Consider the following 24,980-nt stretch of genomic DNA (forward strand, 5'->3'; position numbering starts at 1 on the left):
ATTCCATAAAAATGGAGCTCTATAGGAGAAAGCCCTGCCTCCAGCTGTTTGCTTAGAAATTCTAGGGACAATTAGGAGGTCTGCGTCTTGTGACCGTAGCGTACGTGTAGGTATGTACGGCAGGACCAAATCGGAATTATAGGTAGGAGCAAGCCTATGTAATGCTTTGTAGGTTAGCAGTAAAACAATGAAATCAGCCCTTGCCTTAACAGGAAGCCAGTGTAGGGAGGCTAGCACTGGAGTAATATGATAACAAAAAATTGGGGTATAGTCAGGATTCTAGCAGCCGTGTTTAGCACTAACTGAAGTTTATTTAGTGCTTTATCCGGGTAGCCAGAAAGTAGAGCATTGCAGTAGTCTAACCTAGAAGTAACAAAAGCATGGATTCATTTTTCTGCATCATTTTTGGACAGAAAGTTTCTGATTTTTGCATTGTTACGTAGATGGAAAAAAGCTGTCCTTGAAACAGTCAAAAGAGAGATCAGGGTCCAGAGTAACACCGAGGTCCTTCACAGTTTTATTTGAGATGACTGTACAAACATCAAGATTAATTGTCAGATTCAACAGAAGATCTCTTTGTTTCTTGGGACCTAGAACTAGCATCTCTGTTTTGTCCGAATTTAAAAGTAGAACATTTGCCGCCATCCACTTCCTTATGTCTGAAACACATGCTTCTAGCGAGGGCAATTTTGGGGCTTCACCATGTTTCATTGAAATGTACAGCTGTGTGTCATCGGCATAGCAGTGAAAGTTAACATTATGTTTTCGAATGACATCCCCAAGAGGTAAAATATATAGTGAAAACAATAGTGGTCCTAAAATGGAACCTTGAGGAACACCGAAATTTACAGTTGATTTGTCAGAGGACAAATTGATCTCTTTCCGACAGATAAGATCTAAACCAGGCCAGAACTTGTCCGTGTAGACCAATTTGGGTTTCCAATCTCTCCAAAAGAATGTGGGGATCGATGGTATCAAAAGCAGCACTAAGGTCTAGGAGCACGAGGACAGATGCAGAGCCTCGGTCTGACGCCATTAAAAGGTAATTTACCACCTTCACAAGTCTCAGTGCTATGATGGGGTCTAAAACCAGACTGAAGCATTTCGTATACATTGTTTGTCTTCAGGAAGGCAGTGAGTTGCTGCGCAACAGCTTTTTAAAAAATTTTAGAGAGGAATGTAAGATTCGATATAGGCCGATAGTTTTTTATATTTTCTGGGTCAAGGTTTGGCTTTTTCAAGAGAGGCTTTATTATTGCCACTTTTAGTGAGTTTGGTACACATCCGGTGGATCGAGAGCCGTTTATTATGTTCAACATAGGAGGGCCAAGCACAGGAAGCAGCTCTTTCAGTGGTTAAGTTGGAATAGGGTCCAGTATGCAGCTTGAAGGTTTAGAGGCCATGGTTATTTTCATCATTGTGTCAAGAGATGTAATACTAAAACACTTGAGTGTCTCCCTTGATCCTAGGTCCTGGCAGAGTTGTGCAGACTCAGGACAACTGAGCTTTGGAGGAATACTGTCACGACTTCGACCGAGGCAGGCTCTCCTTCCCGTTCGGGTGGCGTTCGGCGGTCGTCGTCACCGGCCTATTAGCTGCCACTGATCCTTTTCTCCCCCTCCCTATGTGTTTATTGGGCGCACCTGTTTTGTATGAGGGTTAATTAGTTGGGCTTATTTAATCAGCCGGCATACACGTTTCTTTGTGCGGGATTGTTTGTTTGTAAGTGGTGGTGTTTGTTTCGTGCATCGTGTTTGCTGTACTGTTTTCGTATTCCCCGTGTCTGGGGTTGTTTAAGTGGTCACCCAGTGTGTTAGTTGGGTGGCCTAGTTTTCTACATGTTCATTAAAGAACATTTGGTTATTGCACCTGCTGTTGCCTGCGCTTGACTTCCACTCCGACACCCAGGCCTTACAAATACGCAGATTTAAAGAGGAGTCCGTAATTTGTTTTCTAATGATCATGATCTTTTCCTCGAAGAAGTTCATGAATTTATTACTGCTGAAGTGAAAGCCTTCCTCTCTTGGGGAATGCTGCTTTTTAGTTAGCTTTGCGACAGTATCAAAAATAAATTTAGGATTGTTCTTATTTTCCTCAATTAAGTTGGAAAAATAGGATGATCGAGCAGCAGTGAGGGCTCTTCGATACTGCACGGTACTGTCTTTCCAAGCTAGTCGGAAGACTTCCAGTTTGGTGTGGCGCCATTTTCGTTCCAATTTTCTGGAAGCTTGCTTCAGAGCTCGGGTATTTTCTGTATACCAGGGAGCTAGTTTCTTATGACAAATGTTTTTAGTTTTTAGGGGTGCAACTACATCTAGGGTATGACGCAAGGTTAAATTGAGTTCCTCAGTTAGGTGGTTAACTGATTTTTGTCCTCTGACGTCCTTGGGTAGTCAGAGGGAGTCTGGAAGGGCATCAAGGAATCTTTGGGTTGTCTGAGAATTTATAGCATGACTTTTGATGCTCATTGGTTGGGGTCTGAGCAGATTATTTGTTGCGATTGCAAATGTAATAAAATGGTGGTCCGATAGTCCAGGATTATGAGGAAAAACATTAAGATCCACAACATTTATTCCATGGGACAAAACTAGGTCCAGAGTATGACTGTGGCAGTGAGTAGGTCCAGAGACGATGAGTCGATGATGGCCTTTTGGAGTGGGTCTGTGGACTTTTCCATGTGAATATTAAAGTCACCAAAAATTTGAATATTATCTGCTATGACTACAAGGTCCGATAGGAATTCAGGGAACTCAGTGAGGAACGCTGTATGTGACACACACTGTAGTAGAATAAACAACATGGATGCCCAACGAAATCTTGGTTATCTCGCCTAAAACACTGCATGTGTGATAAAATGGTAACTTTGCCCCAAGTCTAATCCATCAGAGTCTTTAAGCCCTGTCTAAGCCATTCAGGCTTAGATTGTTTTAAGAAGGTCATACCAAGGATTATTTTGCTATTTGATTTTGAAATGTAAGACCCTTTGAAGTATAAAAAAAAAATTCAACAAATTATTTGATTAAAAAATATTTTTGGCCTTACTGCTATTAGCCCATACAAACACATTGAATAAAATATTCTCTACATGGAACAACAGATATTCCAAAAATATATCAAAAGGAAGTCTGGGGAAGGGTACCAAAAATTTCTGCAGCATTTAAGGTCCCCAAGAACACAGTGGCCACCATCATTCTTATATAGAAGAAGTTAAGAACCACCATGTATCTTGCTAGAGCTGGCCGCCCGGCCAAACTGAGCAATCGGGGGAGAAGGGCCTTGGTCAGGGAGGTGACAAAGAACCTGATGGTCACTCTGACAGAGCTCCAGTGTTCCTCTGTGGAGATGGGAGAACCTTCTAGAAGGACAACCATCTCAGCAGCACTCCACCAATCAGGCCAGACGGAAGTCACTCCTCAGTAAAAGGCACGTCACGTCTGTAAGCGTCACGTCTGGAGGAAACCTGACACCATCCCTACGGTGAAGCATGGTGGTGGCAGCATCATGCTGTGGGGATGTTTTTCAGCGGCAGGGACTGGGAGACTAGTCAGTACCGAGGGAAAGATGAACGGAGGAAAGTACAGAGAAAATCCTTGATGAAAACCTGCTCCAGAGCACTCAGGACCGCAGACTTGGGTGAAGGTTCACCTTCCAACAGGACAACGACCCTAAGCAAACAGCCAAGACAATGCAGGAGTGGCTTCGGGACAAGTCTCTGAATGTCCTTGGGTGGCCCAGCCAAAGCCTGGACTTGAACCCAATCGAACATCTCTGGAGAGACCTGAAAATGGCTGTGCAGCAACTCTCCCCATCCAACCTGACAGAGCTTGAGAGGATCTGCAGAGAAGAATGGAAGAAACTCCCCAAATACAGGTGTGTCAAGATTGAAGCGTCATCCCAAGAAGACTCAAGACAGTAATCGCTGCCAAAGGTGCTTCAACAAAGTGCTGAGTAAAGGGTCTGAATACTTATGTAAATGTCATATTTCAGTTTTTATTTTTTATGAATTAGCGAACATTTCTAAAAACCTGTTTTTGCTTTGTCGTTATGGGTTACTGTCTTTAGATAGATGAGGGCAAAAAAACATCTTGATCCATTTTAGTATAAGCCTGTAACAACACAGAAATGTGGAAAGTCAAGGGGTCTGAATACTTTCCTAAAGCACTGTACATGTCCATGGTGCAATCAAATTTCGAAACCCCCCTCGTTATAAACTCCCTAGTAATGCCTCAGGATTTAGTAAGACTTTACACAGGACTTTACTGACAAACTGAACTGGTGCAACACAACTGCGGTGTAGGATGGTAACCTACAGTGTTATAACATGAACTATTACCCAGCCGATAAAGTTCGTCACCCATCAGAGCTTGTTTTGATGTTTCTTGCAGACTAAAACAGCCAAAACAAGTGATGCTCTATGAGCTGTGAGAACACATCTGCCGTACTCATCAAACAGCCTATATAACCTTTTGCAGGGAGAGGTTTATTTTTCCTTTTTCTCTTCCAAATCACCAATCCCATGCAGGGTGGACTGTTGTTATCACAATAATCATCCAAGCAAGGGCAGATTGGGAAGTCCAGGAGGACACGTGTTTTAACGCCTCTCAACGGCTTCCCGTTGTGATGAAACAGGGTAGGGTCCTTTTAGGGCAAGTTATAAGAACAAATATTCGAATAATGAACTGTTTGATCATTTTCGAGTGAGAAGGTAAACCGTATGGAGTTACACATCGGATTCTGTATAGGTAAACATGGGAAATGTGTATTCCTCTTCTTCTCCTTATCTCGTCTCCCTCACACAAACCAGCTCTCAAGACTCTTTGCCTCAGATGAAGGATTGAGAAACAAATCTGAAAAATATGTGTGTGCATGTGTGTGTGTGTGTGTGTGTGTGTGTGTGTGTGTGTGTGTGTGTGTGTGTTCCTGTTTGCGTGCATGTGTTCTTCCTGTTGCACCTCCAGATGACTAATCCACCTGAGGTGTGTGTGAGCGGTGAATCTCTCTGGGCGTAAACACAAAGCACTCAGCATGACAAAGCTATGCTTCAAGTCACACTCTGTTACCCTATCTGTCTCTCCAGTCCCCCTGGTTCTGCCATAAATAGCAAACTTAACATGTGTAAATATTTGTATGAACAAAACAAGTTTCAACAACTGAGACATGAACTGAACAAGTTCCACAGACATGTGACTAACATAAATTGAATAATGTGTCCCTGAACAAACGGGGGGTCAAAATCAAAGTAACAGTCAGTATCTGGTGTGTCCACCAGCTGCATTAAGTACTGCAGTGCATCTCCTCCTCATGGACGGCACCAGATATGCCAGTTCTTGCTGTGAGATGTTACCCCACTCTTCCACCAAGGCACCTGCAAGTTCCCGGACATTTCTGGGTGGAATGGCCCGAGCCCTCACCCTCCGATCCAACTGGTCCCAGACGTGCTCAATGGGATTGAGATCCGGGCTCTTCGCTGGCCATGGCAGAACACTGACATTCCTGTCTTGCAGGAAATCACGCACAGAACGAGCAGTATGACTGGTGGCATTGTCATGCTGGAGGGTCATATCAGAATGAGCCTGCAGGAAGGGTACTACATGAGGGAGGAGGATGTCTTCCCTGTAACGCACAGCACTGAGATTGCCTGCAATGACAACAAGCTCAGTCCGATGATGCTGTGACACACCGCCTCAGACCATGACGGACCCTCCACCTCCAAATCGATCCCACTCCAGAGTACAGGCCTCGGTGTAACGCTCATTCCTTCGCCGATAAACACGAATCCAACCATCACCCCTGTTGAGACGAAACCGCGACTCGTCAGTGAAGAGACATTTTTGCCAGTCCTGTCTGGTCCAGCGACGGTGGGTTTGTGCCCATAGGCAACGTTGTTGCCGGTGATGTCTGGTCCAGCCTCTCTCAGCCTATTGCGGACAGGGATTGTGCATTCCTGGTGTAACTCAGGCAGTTGTTGTTGCCATCCTGTACCTGTCCCGCAGGTGTGATGTTCGGATGTACCGATCCTGTGCAGGTGTTGTTACACGTGGTCTGCCAATGTGAGGACGATCAGCTATCCGTCCTGTCTCCCATGTAGCGCTGTCTTAGGCGTCTCACAGTACGGACATTGCAATCTTTCTTTTGGTGTTTTTCAGAGTCAGTAGAAAGGCCTCTTTAGTGTCCAAAGTTTTCATAACTGTGACCTTAATTGCCTACAGTCTGTAAGCTGTTAGTGTCTTAATGACCGTTCCACAGGTGCATGTTCATTAATTGTTTATGGTTCATTGAACAAGCATGGGAAACAGTGTTTAAACCCTTTACAATGAAGATCTGTGAAGTTATTTGGATTTTTACGAATTATCTTTGAAAGACAGAGTGCTGAAAAGGGGACGTTTCTTTTTTTGCTGAGTTTATATATCTCGTGAAATTCAAGTAAATGTTCACAAAATCATATCATTCGGTAACCTGCTTGAAGGATATTTTTTGTCTTGGCCTGGTTTTCAATGTTGTCCAGGTTCTGATTTGGTTGTGGTTCATTTGGTCTCCTAAAGAAAGTGGAGACTCACTTTGTTAAAATAGAGAGTGGAGAGAACATTTGGGAGATGTGTTAGCTTTTTTGCACAAAGTACATAGAAGTACACCGGTGGAATTATCTTTCTCATCTCGTGCTATTCCCTCTTTTCCTTCTTCACATTGTTATTCACTGACACCCACTCCTTCTCTTACTTAATCTCTCCTTTACCCCTCTCCTCTCTTTCTCTTTCTCTCATCTCTTCCCCCACTATCCTTCTCTTCCTCTCTCTCCTTGGCACGAACCCAAAGTCCATTCTCTCCCTTATTATTCTTACTTGGCATGGCCGGACTGGCTGGTGCCAGTGCTTGACCCTGTCTGTCCAGTCACAGGCAGTGATCATTTCATAAGCACCATTTAATCAAAACATAACCATATTTCAGCTTCTATTTTCGCCCCGGCTATTTCCTCTTACAAATATGTCCTGAGAGGCAATCTAAACCCAAGTGTTTATACCGTGTGTGTGTGAATGTGTGTGTGCATGTTTGCATGCGTGCGTGCTCGCGTGTGTGTGTGTGCATACTGCTTTATTACAGCAATCAGTTTGAAACTAGTTTGTAATGGGTCCACACTTGGCAGGGGACACATCGCACATTCATGGCAAAGTCATACAGAGACCATCCTCTTATTATAAACAAGTTGAGCCCAATTACTTCTGTGTGCTCCTCTCTTCTCTAATCAACACGATAGTCGGTAGTCAGAAGCACTCTATGCAAACAGAGTGTGGACAGTATCCTCATTATAAGGTGACTATGTAAGATGATTAAAAGCCTTCTTTCATCAGAGTTGTGTACAAGGTTATTATTGTAAACTAAAAATGAAACGAAAACAATAAATAATTAACAAACCCATTATCTTTGACTCCAAAACAAAATAAAATAAAAATCACCATGAATTATGTTTAGCTTACTTTGGCCAAAAACCGAAAGGGGGTTTCGAGCTTTTGGGGTGTTTTCAAGCAACTGAATCTGGCGGGTTAATGCGGCCAGGAGATGGCGATGTCTCAAAAAAGGCCTAGCTTGTGCATCACTATCACTTGCTAAAATGTTTTTTTTTTTTTTACGTCTAGGAGACTAACTTAATTCTTCTTACATAAAAGCATTGGATTGGTGTAAAAATGGGTGAGAGAGAGTTTCCTTCCACCATCTATTTGTTTTGCACCAGCCTCAGCGCTATTCCTTTCAAATCCAAGTCCCATTAAGATTAATCCCAAATGCGCAAATTTTGCCTTTGTTAGCCAATATAGAAACACCGGGAGAAACTCCCAGTGCATTGGCTTAATCTACCAACTACTTTCCCCCTAACCTTCCCTGTTACACTAGGAGACTACAAGCACAGAGCCACACCACTTAGTTGTGTGATTTGATGACGACAAATACTTTACTCAAGGTCAATCCCATAGAATCCTCTGGTCAGCCCCACTAAGGCTAACTTTGAATCGTTGATGTACCAGGCTTATATGCACTTGCCTGAGGACGAGGTTACAATAAGATTGACTTTATAATTTAAACTTAACCTAAACCTTAGCTCTCAAGAACCCAAGGACAGACAGCCATAGGGCTCTCATTTGAACAATTTACCACAGCGGGGCCAACCTGTACAATTGTACAGACGCTGTGCCTACAAGTTAATAATCACTGCGTTTAATAGGGAAACCTCAGAAACTCTACTTTCATATCACCCCCCCCAAAAAATGTACAAATACAAAAGGTACACTTACTGTGTGTCATTTTAACATGGATTTCCATTGATGTTTTTTGATTTGCACTTCCTGAGCTAATGGAAACTTGGGAGGGAACCCCCAAAAAATGTCGACTCAAAGCTCAACAAAAAAAAACGGTGGAAATCTGTGGTAAAACTGTAAGCGTATCTTTTTAATTTGTAAAGTTATTTTGGATGATAATCAAGTTGGTGTTGAAGGTTTCCAAAACCGTATCGCAATCAAGGGTCAATTGTTTCTAGATAGAGCCGTCACACTTGAACAAATCACCTCAGCTAACTGAAACTAAACTGAATTCAAAACAAAATCGAAGAACTAATAGAAATAAAAAACAAATATAAAAACACAAAAGTGTAATAACCTTGGTTGTGTACATTCTTATACCCCATACATCAATCATCATAGAAAACCCAAACACTTAATCGAGCGACCAATTCAGACAAGCAGACATGAATATTTATTTTGGATCGCTGAGATTTTTGAAATGCAAAAGAAGAACCAGACATTATATTTATTTACACACTAGAACAACATTTGCTGAAGAGTATTCACTTCTTTATTTTTTACATGTATTTTCTTTCTCTCTTTTTTAAAATTTTTAACGACTACCAAAATACAATGTTTATTTGCACCCTGTCATTTGAGGGTTTTGCAGTTCAATCTTGTGTTTATTTCAGTTTTGTACGTCTCAGAAATGCACAGATTGTTTTAAACGTCAATGCTTTCATCAGTCAGTGGCTTAATCCTCTTTAATATAACAATAACAACTTAATCCCTTCAAGTGTTCTCTACCTGTACACAATTAGCCGGTAATTTTAAAAGTCTCCTATTGGTTGTCTGTGTGTCCCATTGCCCTCTTTCTTGGCATGTGATAGGTCGATGTCACATCCATGTGTGGAGTGTTGCAATTCTTGTCTCCTATTGGTTGACCTTGCGTTCGTTGCTCTCTTTTGATAAGTCCAGACCCGGTGAGGAGCTCGACAGACATATCCGACATCCCATAATCATCATAAACGCTCTACGGAAGGATCTATTGAAGAACCCATACAAGAATGGGTTAAGCGACGAGTTAACGTACCCCAGCCACAGGAAAAACTCCCACACCTCCACCGCTGTGCTGTAGTCGATGAAGGGATCCACGATGTTGACGGTGAAGAAGGGAAGCCAGAAGAGGAGAAAGACCCCCATGATGATCCCCAGGGTCTTAGCCGCCTTCCTCTCCCTCCTCATGGCGTTGCGGTGCCTTTGCTTCTTGCTGGAGTCCTTGCCCACCCCGGCCGAAAACTGGCTCTCCATGGCGCTGATCTGCATGGCCTGCCGCTTGGCCGCCTTGTAGATCTTCCAGTAGGCCGCTAGCATGACGCCCATGGGCAGGTAGAAGGCCACCAGGGAGGCCATGACGGCGTAGACGCGGTTGACCAGGAAGACGCAGGCGTCCTCGGGCGGCATGGGCACCATGTCCACCCCGGCCTTGTGGAGGCCCAGCATGATGGGGCCAAAGGAGATGAGCAACGGGACGGCCCAACAGACCACGATCAGGAAGGCTACCCGGCCCTGGGACATTTTCAGGTGGTAGACCAAGGGGTTACACACGGCGTAGTAGCGGTCGAAGGCGATGCAGCTGAGGTGGAAGATGGATGCGGTGCACAGCATGACGTCCAGGCTGGAGTGGACCCGGCAGAAGAGTGCGCCGAAGAGCCAGCAGCCCTCTACGGTGCGCACCATGCTGTAGGGCATGACCACCAACCCCACCAGGCAGTCGGCCACCGCCAAGGACATGACGAACGAGTTGGTGGGCGACTGCAGCTGCTTGTAGTACGCGATGGCCAGGACCACCAGGAAGTTGCCCACCACCGTGCACACGATGCCCGCTGTAAAGAAGGCATACAGGATCACCCGGGATGCCTGGTGCCTTGACGACGTAGCGCAGAAGTTCTCCAGGGACCCTTAGAGAGAAGAAAGGTTGGCATCACCATCCAGATCCTCTGGCCATCCCAAACTGGTATTATCCATGGCTTGGTCTTGTTCTGTCAAAATACACACAACATCCATGATGTTAATAAACGTTTTGGCATGATTTAGCAGTAGGGTGAGACATTTCCAAAACAGAAAATATACCCCCTGTGAGAAATCTGTACACTCAAACAATCTTACCAATACAAACAAACCACCCAGAATTGTGCTGGTTCTGCTTAATCCATCCCTCTCCGAGGCACTTCATTGTTAGTTAAACCTCGAACTGTGTGTTTTAGCCTGACACGTAGCTAAATCAGTGTTTGATGAGATCACACAGCCAGGAACCTTGGCGGAAGAAGCTAATAGTTCTGGTGCCGGTTTCGGGTTCCTATCTAGACTGCGATCTCCCTGGTGGGCTAACTGAGGAAAACCAGATGCTCTCTCGAGTTTATCTACAAGCCTCACCAGCGCAAAGGAAATTACAAATGAACGATGCTGGCAAAACTTATCAGAAACAATCAAACAGTGAGACACCTCCCAGTAAACATGCCCACATTGGCATGATATCCCCCATGTATGCTGCCAACATTGGGTCAATGCGCCTTTGCTATTTAATAGGAATGTATTTATTTATTTATTTATTACAATATAATTAAATGCATCATTTCAGTGGGTCATTTTCCGCAACAACTAAGAGCGTTGAAGCACGAGGCACAACTTATCTTCTGTTTTGGTGCCCTGGCTACCACGGTGTGAACAGCATGAAGCGAACCCAGGCACATGTGCAGACACTGTGTGTGACTGTGAGAGCAAATTCTTGCATCTCGCTCACCTCATTATCTGCGATGCTGCTCGTGGAAAAGTAATTTAGCTGAGTCTACCTTTAAGCTTCTCGTATATCATATGCACTAATTGAATTTTTTTTTTAATAAGACGACTTCATCGTTGGCAGTGTACAAGATTTAAACAATTTAAAATGTTCATCACACAACACAACACTTAAACTTTAACGACACTCTCAGTAACGGTTGCACAACAAGAACTCAGTGCAAACCACGCCCCCAAATATTCTAATGTGCCCCCGCCTCTAGCTGGGCTTGGTTTAGGCTGGCCCGTGTTGGGCTGGTGTGGACTGGCCCGTGTTGGGCTGGTGTGGGATTGCCTTAGGCTAGCTCGTGCTGGGCTGGTGTGAGCTTGGTGTGGGCTTGGTGTGTGCTAGCCCGTGCTCACCTTGCCCAAAGAAGACACACATGGGGCCAATGGGGTCATGTTTGCTGGGATGATGCCTGTGTGGGACTCAGAGGCGGCCATTTTGGAAAATGGTCAAGCACAATGCAAAAGAAAGCACTTTGGTGACTTTGTTTGACACTTTGTTTGACCTTCCCTGGGCTCCCTTTTCCCCAGTGGAACCTTCAAGAATATTCCACTGTGGATACAGCTGTCATCAGTCCTGTTGGAGTGGAACTATCCAGGAAACACAGTGACAGATAGACAGGCATACCATTGTACACCTTTCAACTGAACCCTTTGGGGACCTATGTAACCGTGGCACAAAGCAGTCTACTCCTTTCTCTCCTAAACGTAAGTGATATTTGCAGGGTGTTCTGGGGATTTCCTATCTGGCAGGTTGGTAGAGTAGGTTGTTAGTGGTCAAGTATGGTGTCCATATTCGGATAGATACCTGTCCACAAAGCTGTCCTAATATGTACACTATATTCCTGAGAAGGGCTGATTGAAAGCAGGGTTAGCACTGCTTTGCTGTTGCAGTGATAATGTCTGATGCGTTAGACATTATCATGCACAGTGAACATAATATTACTCAGATGGGCGTTTGGTACGCAACTCATGGAGTTACTGTGGTATGAGAGCAGCAGCTGGAGGTGCTCATTGTTTTCGGAGACTAAAACAGAGGAAGCATAGAGAAATGGTTCTAGTTCGGTGAGAATGCTTTTTTTAATTAACACCAAAGGGACTGTAGTGTTGTAGGGGTCCGAGTGAAGCAACATCCCCTGCTCCTGTCAGTCATACTAACATGTCAAAACAAAGGCCTTCATCGTTGTCATCACCGTCGTCTTTATCGCTGTCACGATCCTTGTGAATATTGTTGCCACTACTACCATCATCATCATCCTTCTCATCACCATCAACCACGCTGTCATTCCTATTCTGGTCATCATTGGTCATCGTCGTTGTCATCCTTCTCACGAGCAGAATTCATGCTTTTACAAGAGACAAAAGAGCAGGAAGGAACGCCATTCCTCTCATCTTATGACAGTTGACCTGATTCTATCAGAAAGTTCTCACCTTTCCTTATTTATACTTAAACCCACACTGCATTTGTAAATCAAGCAACTACTTATATTGGCTCGGCAATGCGACAGAATATAAATAAAGTTCTCAGCCTGACACAGATAATATCTTGTCTCAATTGTCACCATATTCCCTATACGACTTTTGACTAGAGGGTATAAAGGGTATAGGGCGCTATTTGGGACGCACACAGAGAATGTCGGTGGGACAAGTAATGGGACAAGCAGGTCGATTTGGACTGTCCCAGACTCCACATTTACGGAAAAGTTCTATCTCAATCAGTAAATCAGTGGGTCAAATCAATGACGCTTCGCTGAAAAAAAAATGGAAATAAGTTATAGTTTTACCCTCTTATTCCAGAGGTATTAGTGCTTAAATAACCACACCTACCCCTGAGCAAAACATCTCCACTAAACTCGATATGTTGTCTCTTTCCAGTGCACATGATCGATCTTTGGAGTTTTGGACGTTGGTTCAAAGGATCAAGGGGGATGAATCTCGGTCAATGCGATTACAGAAATATGTTATGTTCTCCCAACTTCACAGACAGACAGACTCCACACAGTGCACACACACACACACACACATGCACCACCCTGTGTCACCACACACCCCACCCCTCACACAAACACCTTCAACACACAGTATGAGTACAAGCTATAATAATAACTCTACCGAGTGCACATAGGGTTGCTTGTTGCTCCTGGTCTTCTAAGAAGGGGGTGTGTGAACAGACACAGACAGACGAACAGGCATAACACCGCTCCCACTACTGAGTGGTCAAGAGGGGAGGTCAGAACATCAGGACACATCGGAACAGAACAGGAGCCGGGAATGTGTGTGGGTGGGTGCGTTTCTGCGAGTCTTTCTGTGAGGTTGGAAGAACGTGTGAAGAAACGTCAAAAAAGAAACGTCCTCTCACCGTCACCTGCGTTTATTTTCAGCAAAAATATTTGTATGAACATAAAAACATTCAACAACGAAGACATAAACTGAACAAGTCCCACAGATATGTGACTAAGAGAAATTGAATAACGTGTCCCTGATCAAAGGGGGGGGTCAAAATCAAAAGTAACAGTCAGTATCTGGTGTGGCCACCAGCTGCATTAAGTACTGCAGTGCATCTCCTCCATGTAAACTGCACCAGATTTGCCAGTTCTTGCTGTGAGATATTACCCCACTCTTTCACCAAGGCACCTGCAAGTTCCCGGACATTTCTGGGGGGAATGGCCCTAGCCCTCACCCTCCGATCCAACAGGTCCCAGACGTGCTCAATGGGATTGAGATCCGGGCTCTTCGCTGGCCATGGCAGAACACTGACATTCCTGTCTTGCAGGAAATCAGGCACAGAACGAGCAGTATGGCTGGTGGCATTGTCATGCTGGAGGGTCATGTCAGGATGAGCCTGCAGGAAGGGTACCACATGAGGGAGGAGGATGTCTTCCCTGTAATGCACAGCATTGAGATTGCCTGCATTGACAACAAGCTGCAATGACAACAAGCTTAGTGACACACCGCCCCAGACCATGACAGACCCTCCACCTCACAATCGATTCCGCTCCAGAGTACAGGCCTCGGTGTAGCACTCATTCCTGCGACGATAAACGCAAATCCGACCATCACCTCTGGTGAGACAAACCGTGACTCGTCAGTGAAGAGCCATTTTTGCCAGTCCTGTCTGGTCCAGCGACGGTGGGTTTGTGCCCATAGGCAACATTGTTGCCGGTGATGTCTGGTGAGGACCTGCCTTACAACAGGCCTACAAGCCCTCAGTCCAGCGTCTCTTAGCCTATTGCGGACAGTTTGAGCACTGATGGAGGGATTGTGCGTTCCTGGTGTAACTCGGGCAGCTGTTGTTGCCATCCTGTACCTGTCCCGCAGGTGTGATGTTCGAATGTACCGATCCTGTGCAGGTGTTGTTACACGTGGTCTGCCACTGCGAGGACGATCAGCTGTCCGTCATGTCTCCCATGTAGTGCTTTCTTAGGCGTCTCACAGTACGGACATTGCAATTTATTGCCCTGGCCACATCTGCAGTCCTCATGCCTCCTTGCAGCATGCCTAAGGCACGTTCACGCAGATGAGCAGGGACCCTTGGCATCTTTCTTTTGGTGTTTTTCAGAGTCAGTAGAAAGGCATCTTTAGTGTCCTAAGTTTTCATAACTGTGACCTTAATTGCCTACCGTCTGTAAGCTGTCTTAACGACCGTTCCACAGGTGCATGTTCATTAATTGTTTATGGGTCATTGAACAAGCGTGGGAAACAGTGTTTAAACCCTTTACAATGATGATCTGGATTTTTACGATTATCTTTGAAAGACAGTTTTCTGAAAAAGGGACGTTTCTTTTTTTGCTAAGTTTATTATGGATGAACATCTATTTGTGACTCGTGGTTACAGGGTTAAAACAGAAACTGAGTCATTGAACACTGGTCACTTTAATAATGTGTACCTACTGTTTTATACACTTTATATGTATATACTTTATTCTAGTCATGGCTCATCCTATATAACTACTGCTGTACCCACCTTTTCTATTCATTTACTGTCCATACTGTCTATACACACCATTCTATACATATACACATACACTCTGACATTGCTTAATCTGATATGTCTTTCTTTTTTTTGGGGGGGGGGGGATTATGTGTATAGTTTTTTTTATTGTTTTATTTTATTACTGAACTGTTGGAGCGAGAAACACAAGCATGTCACTGCACCTGCGATAACATCTGCAAATCTGTGTAGGCGACCAATAAACTTTGATTTGTTTTCAAAAGAGTTACATTTAGGTATTCATTCTGAGTGGTGAAAAAGTTAGTGCTATGGTTTGGGGAAGGCTTAAATCAAAATAACTAAAAACGAGGCGCTGTTACCATCAACTATCATCAAGTATTCTCGCGGCTTGCTAGAACATTGTGAACCGCGGTGGTATGGTGTTCCATGCAGCGCTCAGAACGAGTTGGCGCCCATTGCTGGGAAATCTCTCTCTATTTTTTTTGAGTGCCCGAAGAAGGCATATATCGATGTTCTCAGGACCGTATCAGACTCCAAAATCGCAGTGTGTTTGTAGTAATCAGGCTGGTCTTCCTGTCTGTCGAGTGTTGTGTCCATATATCTGCATCATTTGAGAAACACTTGTGATGACCCTCCCACTCTGTCCGCTTCGTGACACACTGCAGAGAAGATTCGATGCAACGTTGCGAGCAACCACCAACATTACACATTCACTTTCCATGATCAGAGGAGTGCAACACTCAATTAGTCTATATAAAACCCATAATAGCCTGAAGCTCAATAAAATCCATTGGAGTGGACAGCACATAGCTCCCCACTCACATCCCTCTGGGATGAGAAGCCGATGTTGGATGTCCTCTATTTGTTTAGCTTCTATCTCTTATCTAATCCTTACTAATGACTGACACTGATCACTTCCTGTTCATCCCTTTTTAATCCATCCACACATTCAAAAGCAGAGGGATTGTGGTGTTGCAGTTGTTCATTAGGGTACAGCGTTTCAAAAGATTGTGCGACAGAAAAAGGAAACGTATCGTCCCATTTCAGCCAGGTTTCTTCCGTTTTGTGCCTTGTGAATAAGACCTTGGAGTGGAGTTAGCCTATTATTGCACTTTTGAGGCATGTTATTTTTGTACGAGCACTCCTATGGCATTTTCCAAAATAAACCGATTAGGGGAGTCAATCTTAATGATTTGCTCTGCCAGTAGACTTGCCAAGTATGTTTTGACTTCACTTTCTATTGGGAGTGAGGTTTTTTTCCAAATTGTCTAGCAGTATATTTATCATTACTGTACTGTAAATCCACAATTTATCATTTTGAGAGTATCACTTGATATCTTTATGTCAGAAGGGTAGCATGTGGGTTTAGTAATAATTGAAAATGATTCATTCAAATGAATCATAGTTTGACTCCTGGCCGGTTTCTACGAGTTTTATTACATTCATAGCTGACAGATTTATCACAGATTAAAAATGCTGGATGTTCACCAGGGATCAATTCACATGTATGGCTGTGGATTGTGTAATTCATTGAGGAAATGTCGAAACTGATATTGATTTAAACTGGGACTGGACTAAATGTGACAATATAGAAAATAATATTGTCAAAGAGTGCTCTGCTCCAATACGGCATGGTATGCCACAGTGAGAAAAAGACAGTGAGCCTTAGCAAGACAATGGCAAAGCACACATTACACATGCCTAACCAATGTCATACACTTTAACCAATGTGAAAAACAGTTAGTGAAAAAAGAGCTAGTGATGGTGTTATCAAATGTGTAAAAAAGCTGTCAACTGTAACTTTGCGCATTCATCCAAATGTATATGAATTTGCCAGATTTAACCAGCCGGCTCATTTTAATCTGCAGTCATAATAGAGTTAAATTATTCAGATACCATCTGTTGTCATTAGAGACGAATTTCAATTCATCCAACTCTTGATTGGAATACATTTTATCTACAAAAGAATGCCTGGCACAAACACCTTTTTAGAAAAGAGGAAAAGCTTGAAAACACAGTGAGGGACGATAGTACTCACCTGTGAGTGAGATGGTTGGTCGTCCGTCCAGACAGGTGTCTGGTTCCTTTCTTATCTCTCATCTCTCACCGTGATGAAGGGATGAGGAGATGCAGAGGAGTGTATCGCTCTAAGGATAAGGCGTGATGCGCTAATCAGGGTAAACTAAGACAGTCCCCTGTCATCGTACACAAAAGGGTGGATGGGTAACGGAAGGCAGGTGGGAGGGGGGGACGCAGGGTTGGGCATTGTGATGCTAATACTGACACTCGTCTCTCACTTTCATCCCTCTGTTAAAGACAACTTTGCTACATCCCTGATTCTATCACCTTGATTCTACCAGATGAGGCAAGTCTGCCACGTTACATGTGAACGACTCACATACTGTACAAGACTACTACCCACAAGACTATATTAGCTCACAGAGTTAAAGCCAAGGCATTAGCTCTGGGAGCTAATGCAAGTCTTCAGGTCTCAGGCAAGGTTACACTTCACTTGAGCGTAGTTCCGAACCACCCTGTTACAAGAGCACAAATGCATAGTGGGTGACTACCTGAGTATCTGATAGGTACCTACCATCCCTGCTGTCCTCCCACCACTAGACAAAGGCTACGTTCCAAATCGCATCCTATTACCTATACAGTACACTACCTTTGACTAGGGCCCGGGTCAAAAGCAGTGCACTATTTAGGGAATAGGGTGCCTTTGGTATGCAGCCTGGCTCTCACGCTCTTCTTTCATCTCCCCAGTAATGCATTAAAGTGGAGCCAATTTTCCCACCCCTATTCTACATACCTGGGTTCTCTATCTCAGCCAGGGACGTGGACCGCTTTCTGTCTCTCAAGTGTAGCATGGTGGATGTATTTGAATTCATTAACCATGCTGAGAGTTTTTAATTAAGCAGGGATAAAAGGCTTTTTCCCCCCGCTTTCCTGACTAGTGTTTTTTCAGACCAGTCATTCATATGTGTAATGTGAGTGTTTCCCTCTGCAGAGGAGAGGAAAGGTGAGGGAGAGGAGGAGCGACAGTCGGCGGGCACATCTGTTGCTTTTGGAAAGGGAGGACGTGGTTGGATTCTTCGGCGATGGGCGATTTGTTATGTTCACTCAAGGGGGTTTAATTGGCCTGGCTGTTTAATCGAGAACATGATCACTCATATTATTATAGGAAGAGGCAGCATGAGGTTTATGGTGGGGAAGAATGTTTTGATGTTGTCAAATGTGCAACTGATGTAACAGAGGCGAGTTGGTGGAGTGAACCATGCTCAAGTAACCTTACCTTGCTTTGGCTAAAAGGCTTATGTGCTCTACTGGTGCGCAGGAGATCTGGGTTCAAATCTTGGTCACTTGTAATGATGTACAGTAACTGCATGGAATTTTGTGCCTCAAGATGGGGCCTTTTTCACAACAATGGCACCTAATTGTTTCTGTGAGTCCCAGAAAAAGCACTCACAGCCAAACACAAAATCCTCTCAACCCTTGTCCCCAAAAGAACTGCCCCAAAATGACCTAGAATTGTTAAAGGTCCATCAGTTATCTGCCACAAGAGATTGATGGCTTACAGTGGAGTTCTGTAGAATCTGTTTTCTTCCAAACACTTTGAATATTTGATTTAAACTGCCTCGAGTGCAGGATGGGAAGGGACTTTGCACTTTTGGGACTATTCCAAAAGTGCTCAATCAAACTCTCATGAAAGAAAACAAGTACGATTTCAACCCAGGTCAAATTGTGTCTGACTGTTACTCGAGGCAGGGACAGGGCACCGTGACCCAGTCTAACATATGGAAATGTTTTATGATGGTCATACCAAGGATCATTTAGCTATTTGATTTTGAATTTTAAGAAGAAAAAAAATATCCAAAAATTATTGGATGAAAAATGTAATTTGGCATTTCTGTTATTAGTCAATAGAATAACAGATTCAATACATGGAACTTCAGATAATCCCCCCAAAAATGAAAAGTAAGTTTGTTCTGAAGTGTCTGTCCTATATCTGAGAGATATAAGAAAGATCAGGATTATTTATCCCCTTATTTTAGGCACTGAACAATCTCCATACATGCTTCCATTCATTTTTTTTTTTACTGGTATCGGGACCTTCAGACGAATCTTGTGAGAGTTGTGGAGAACACCATCATGTTCGTGAGCGTCTCACTGTCCACAGAGGGGTCATATTAGTGTGTAGGCCAAACCGTTCAGACGCCACAGACAGAAGTTGGCAGAAGAGGCTGCACCGACTTCAGACGAGTCTTGTGAGGCTTGAGGGTATCCTAGAGCAAAACGGAGAAGGCCATCTTGTTTGTGAGAGTCTCGTGGTCAATACTTTGTAGGTCAAACCGTTTCGGACGCTACAGACATTTTTGTGAGAAGATATCTCAAGGTCTGACAAACATGCTCTAGCTCTGCCAACTTTCACCACAGATGTAAAAGGGCGTTATCGGCGGATGTGGAGGATTGAGACCCAGCCCATGCAAAACAGGGTAAACTGTGGCCTTACTGGTTGTCTTACTAGCCTTAGGAAAAACCTATGAAAAATCGTTCTCACTACAGTATTATAGAATAACCATAAGAGCCTGAGAAAATATAGGTATAATACACATTTTAAAGTGGAGCACTAAATCCATCTCAGCCCTGTGCGTAATTATACTTTCATATCCTGTTTCACTGCTATTGCTATGGAGACCAATTCAATATTCATGAGTTTGTTTATTGGGGATTAATTCGTCCTCATCTGCGTTCTCTTTAATGAAGTCGGGATGCTTTAAAATAGACATTTGTGTGTATTAAAACGCAATGTTCTACTTTAAAGTATCTAAATCAATAATTGAATGATACTCAACTGAAAGGAAGTGCTGCATGCAGACTACACCGCAGGTTCCTTTGATACACTTCCATAATAGGTCTTCCATGTACTTATTATTAATAGTTTTATTAGGTCTGTGTCCCGAATGGCACCCCACGTAGTGCACTACTTTGGACCAGAGTCCTATGGGTATGTAGGGAATAATGTGTGATTTCGGCAGGACACTAGATGTACTGTACCAGCCGACACCTAATGCGTTTGAAACGTCAACTCCAGACTAAAAACCTGTCTTGAATCATGGATAACAGAAGACTGGTCCTCGTCAATAGTCGGTGCAATAATGTTCCCTATTAACATACTGTAAATATTTTGAAGAACACACATCAAATAACACATATTATAGGGGGGTAAATGTTTAATAAAACATTTATGAAATTTTTTTGAGAAATGTTTAATAAAGGTTTGAGACCAGACCAGAACAGTAGAGGAGCAGAGAAAGAGAGGCCACCTTTAAATAGTCACACTGAGGGGGAACGCAGTGCTTTAAGAAATACAAAGCCTGGCATTTTAGATCAATAAAAGAACCTTAGACTATGACACACTGGGACCACCTTTTCAATGGACAATCTTCAAGCATGCAGAGCAACCTTTAAAGCCATCTGTTATGAGTCAATCTTGTAAGGGTTTTAACTTTTATCGGTCTCTCATTTGTCCCACCTCCCTCACTGTACTTAGGACAGCGTTTCCCAAAATGAGACCCCAAGGGGTGCACGTTTTGGTTTTTGCTCGAACACTACACAGCTGATTCAAATCATCAAAGCTTGATGAGTTCATTATCAGCTAGGGCAAAAACCAAAAGGTGCACCCCTTGGGGTCCCCAGGACCGAGTTTGGGAAACGCTGACTTAAGAGTCTAGTTGCATCAGTAGGACTATGATTGCGTTCCAAATGGCACTATATTCCCTTTCAAGTGCACTACTTCTGATTCCTTATACGGTGCTTCCAATTTATAGGCTGAGGTAATAGGGTGCCATTTGGAAAGCAGCCCATTTCAGGGAAGGCAATCACAAGAAAGGAGGACCAGGAAGTAAAAGTTTACAAGTCATTTCCCCTTTAGAAATGGTCTATGGACGTCACATAGCAGCTGGCATCATCTTAACTTGCCATAGTAATCAATATAGCATCCGGCTGCTATCCAAAATGCAAGCCAAATCTAGTGTAAAACTAAACGTTTCACAGTGCATGCCAATTCTAATCGTTGTTTTCCCAGTATGCATACCCTAACTATTGGCAAGCTCAAAACCTCCTGGCTGATCTGTTTAAATTTCCCATAGATCTACTTTAAAATGACTAATTTTTTTGCCAGTCACTCGTTTCCTGGGAAGACATGAGTCTTGAAAGGTGATGCATGGTCGGATGAAACCACGTTGACAGAAACCAAAATAACACGGGACAGGAACAAAGTCCTTCATTTTGTTTCGCCACATTGAACCCAGCAGCGAAGGCCAAGAGAGAAGAATGTCGCATCAAAAGAAGTTAATTTCCACAACTGTAATTTGAAACAACATTAAGATCCAATCTTCAAAGCCATTTCTTGGCGGTAATTAAGAGACTGCATTCTCCAGACCTTTTAGTAGTGGCCCTAATGGCCAAGCTGGTCCTAGGTGGGTACTTGAGAGGAGAGTAGGGGAGTGTGTGTGTGTGTGTGTGTGTGTGTGTGTGTGTGTGTGTGTGTGTGTGTGTGTGTGTGTGTGTGTGTGTGTGTGTGTGTGTGTGTGTGTGTGTGTGTGTGTGTGTGTGTGTGTGTGTGTGTGTGTGTACGCGCGCTTTCGGTCAATAGCCTGAATGGCCTGCTATTGTCAAGTCTAATTTAGTCCTTCTAACGATTGATCTCTCCTAAACGATCTGCCACTGAGTCAAAACAATGATAAAGAATGTTTTTTTTTCCATTAAAATGTGCTGACATAGGCTGCACCCCTTTAGAAAGTGAACTAAGCTGAACAAGCTTGTCTCTCTGGTACAGTGAAATGACCATTATCACTGCTCAATAAAAGAGTTCCATTAGTTGCTTAATCTATCCAAATTGGTTGTAAACAAATAAAGAAACGCTGTGAGAAATGTAGTGGATCACATAACATAAATGTTCCACTCTACTAGAGTCTGACAATCATTTGTGAAATAGTGATTTAATTTTTTTTTTTCTTTTTTTTAAATGTATCATGCCCTTGTAAAGTATTGTGAACACACAAAGCAGCGAGCGTGATTGTTTTTTTTGGTGCTTATATAAGATTTAAAAAACATTTACTGTATATATATATATATATATATATATATATATATATATATATATATATATATATATATATACAGTATACATAAAAGGTAGAAATATATAAAACCTCTAGTGAATAGAGTTGGCTCTTTAAAGGTGAACCAATAAATAAGAAGCCATAAGAAAAAACATAAAGGCAGAGAAAATACTGTACATTACACAACATCCAAGAATTGGAATGGTGATAACGTTGATATTACATCAGTTTTTTGAAGAATATGCATTCGCTCAGTGATCCTTGACATTGTACTCAAACTACAAATCGCAACCACAAAAAAAATTAAAATAAACTTACAGTACATACAAATGTATGAGATTTTGTTTTTACTTCTGAGAGACGGACCAAATCAAATGACAGAAAACATAAATTGGTCTTCTCCCAAAAGCCAGAATGTCCTGAAAAGCCCCTTCTCCTGCAATAAAACAAAGAGGGGGAACATGTATAGAGTGGACAAACTTAGAAATTGCCTTCTATAGAAAAAACTGTGTTTAATGCAGCCAAACTTATTTTTATCCCATGCTCCAGCTGTGGCCAATCAACCAAAATGGCCGCTACTTTACAAGAATGTTGTACACTTGATATGCTTTTGTGTATCCTCCTTAATAGATACAAATGAGAGGAGATAGGGGTCATACAAAAAGCAGTAACCCATTTGTTTAAGTTGGATTTATCTTCTCCATCTACAGAATGATCTGCCTAGCCCTAGTGGAATTAGTCTACTTCTATATGCATTGTTAACCTGAACCTATCATGACACTAGGCGAGACCTAAATGCAGACATAGGAGGCAGATGGTTGGAGTTTAAGATGTTTAATAAATCCAAAGGGAATAGGTAAGATAATGGTTGTGGACAGGCAAGTCCAAGTGGTACAGAGTGGCAGGCAGGCAGGCTCGAGGTCAGGCAGGTGGGTACAGAGTCCAGAACAGGCAAGGGTCAAAACCGGGAAGACTAGAAAAAGGAGAAAAGGCAAAGCAGGAAAATGGGGAAAAAAACACTGGTAGGCTTGAACATACAAGACGAACTGGCACAGAGAGACAGGAAACACAGGGATAAATACACTGGGGAAAACAAGCGACACCTGGAGGGGGTGGAGACAATAACGAGGACAGGTGAAACAGGTCAGGGTGTGACAGTACACCCCCCCACCCCCAGGGGCGCCACCTGGCGTCCTGCCTGGACGCATACCTGGTTGACCGTGACCGGGGTGTCGGCGGTGGAAGTCGGCGATGAGGGCTGGATCCAGGATGTCTCTAGCGGGAACCCAGCATCTCTCCTCCAGGCTGTAACCCTCCCAGTCAACCAGGTACTGGAAACCCCTGCCCCGTGGTCGAACACCCAGGAGACGTCTCACCGTGTATGCCGGATGGCCATCAATGACACGGGGGGGGGGGGGGGCTGGGGACAGGAGACAGAAGACAAAGAACTGTGAGACATGGGTTTAATTCTAGACACATGGGACGTAGGGTGAATACAGAGGGTACGGGGTAACAAGAGACGAACAGCAGTGGAACTCAGGACTCTGGAAATGGGAAAAGGACCAATGAAACGAGGGGACAGTTTGCGGGACTCTACCCGAAGAGGCAGGTCCCGTGTGGACACCCATACCCTCTGCCCAATGCGGTAGTGGGGAACTGGAGTTCGGCGACGGTCCGCTTGTCGATGATGCCTGGAGTTGGTCTTGAGAATAGCCGCCCTGGCTCTTCTCCAGGTACGTCGACAGCGGCGGACAAACATCTGGGCCGAGGGTACGCTACCCTCCTGCTCTTGTTCAGGGAAGAGTGGAGGCTGATACCCCATGGAGCACTCGAAAGGGGAGAGTCCCGTCGCAGAACTGGGAAGAGTGTTCCGGGCATACTCCACCCAGACCAGTTGACGGCTCCAGGTTGGTTGAGACCAAGCACCTTAAGGTGGTCTCCAGGTCTTGGTTGGCTCGCTCCGACTGACCGTTAGTTTGGGGATGGAATCCGGATGACAGGCTGGCCGACGACCCAATAAGGGTGCAGAATGCCTTCCAGAACTGAGCCGAGAACCCCGATCGGAGACAATGTCTACAGGGAGTCCATGGATCCGGAAGACATGCTGCACCATAAGCTGGGCCGTCTCCTTGGCAGAAGGTAGTTTTGGGGAGAGGGATGAAATGGGTGGCCTTGGAGAACCGGTCGACTACCGTCAGAATGACAGTGTTTCCATCAGACAGAGGGAGCCCAGTGACAAAGTCCAGAGATATATGAGACCAGGGGCGATGAGGAATCAGAAGTGGCTGCAGGAGGCCAGAAGGAGCTTGCCGTAGATTCTTGTTATGAGCACACACAGTGCATGCGGTGACGTAGGCAGAGACGTCAGGGACCATTGTGGGCCATTCCAGGACCGGACTGGATTAGGGACAAACAGCCGGTTAGCCGGGCCCCCTTCAGGTCCAGGCTGGGAGTGTTGTGCCTCGCGGACCAAGACAATACCCCAATCCACAGTGGCAGCAAGGCATGAGGTAGGGAGAATGGTTTCAAAGGTTGAGGGTGTGGTATAGGAACTGTATAGGTGGGAGAGGGCGTCAAGGCTTCACATTTTTAGACCCTGGGCAGTAGGAGATGGTGAACTTAAATCTGGTGAACAGGAGGTCCCACCGGGCCTGCCTGGAGTTGAGGCGCTTGGCTGTATGGAGATATTCCGGGTTTTTATGGTCGGTCCAGACCAGGAATGGCTGTTCTGCTCCTTCCAGCCAGTGCCTCCACTTTTCCAACGCTATCTTCACCGCCAGAAGTTCTCAG

General features: G+C 44.1%; 1 long non-coding RNA gene and 1 pseudogene across 1 annotated transcript; both read right to left on the reverse strand.

Moving 5' to 3' along the window:
* Window positions 1-8,720: 8,720 nt before the first annotated feature.
* On the reverse strand, window positions 8,721-10,467 carry LOC139566840 (5-hydroxytryptamine receptor 4 pseudogene; annotated as a pseudogene).
* Window positions 10,468-23,008: 12,541 nt separating this feature from the next.
* Window positions 23,009-23,585, reverse strand: LOC139566928 (uncharacterized). Its single transcript, XR_011673186.1, has 2 exons — window positions 23,401-23,585; window positions 23,009-23,163 (listed from the first exon to the last, which is right to left on the reverse strand). It is a non-coding gene; the product is annotated as an uncharacterized lncRNA (long non-coding RNA).
* Between the last annotated feature and the right edge of the window lie 1,395 nt (window positions 23,586-24,980).

The sequence above is a fragment of the Salvelinus alpinus genome, chromosome 39, assembly GCF_045679555.1.
Source record: "Salvelinus alpinus chromosome 39, SLU_Salpinus.1, whole genome shotgun sequence".
Taxonomy (NCBI): Eukaryota; Metazoa; Chordata; class Actinopteri; order Salmoniformes; family Salmonidae; genus Salvelinus; species Salvelinus alpinus.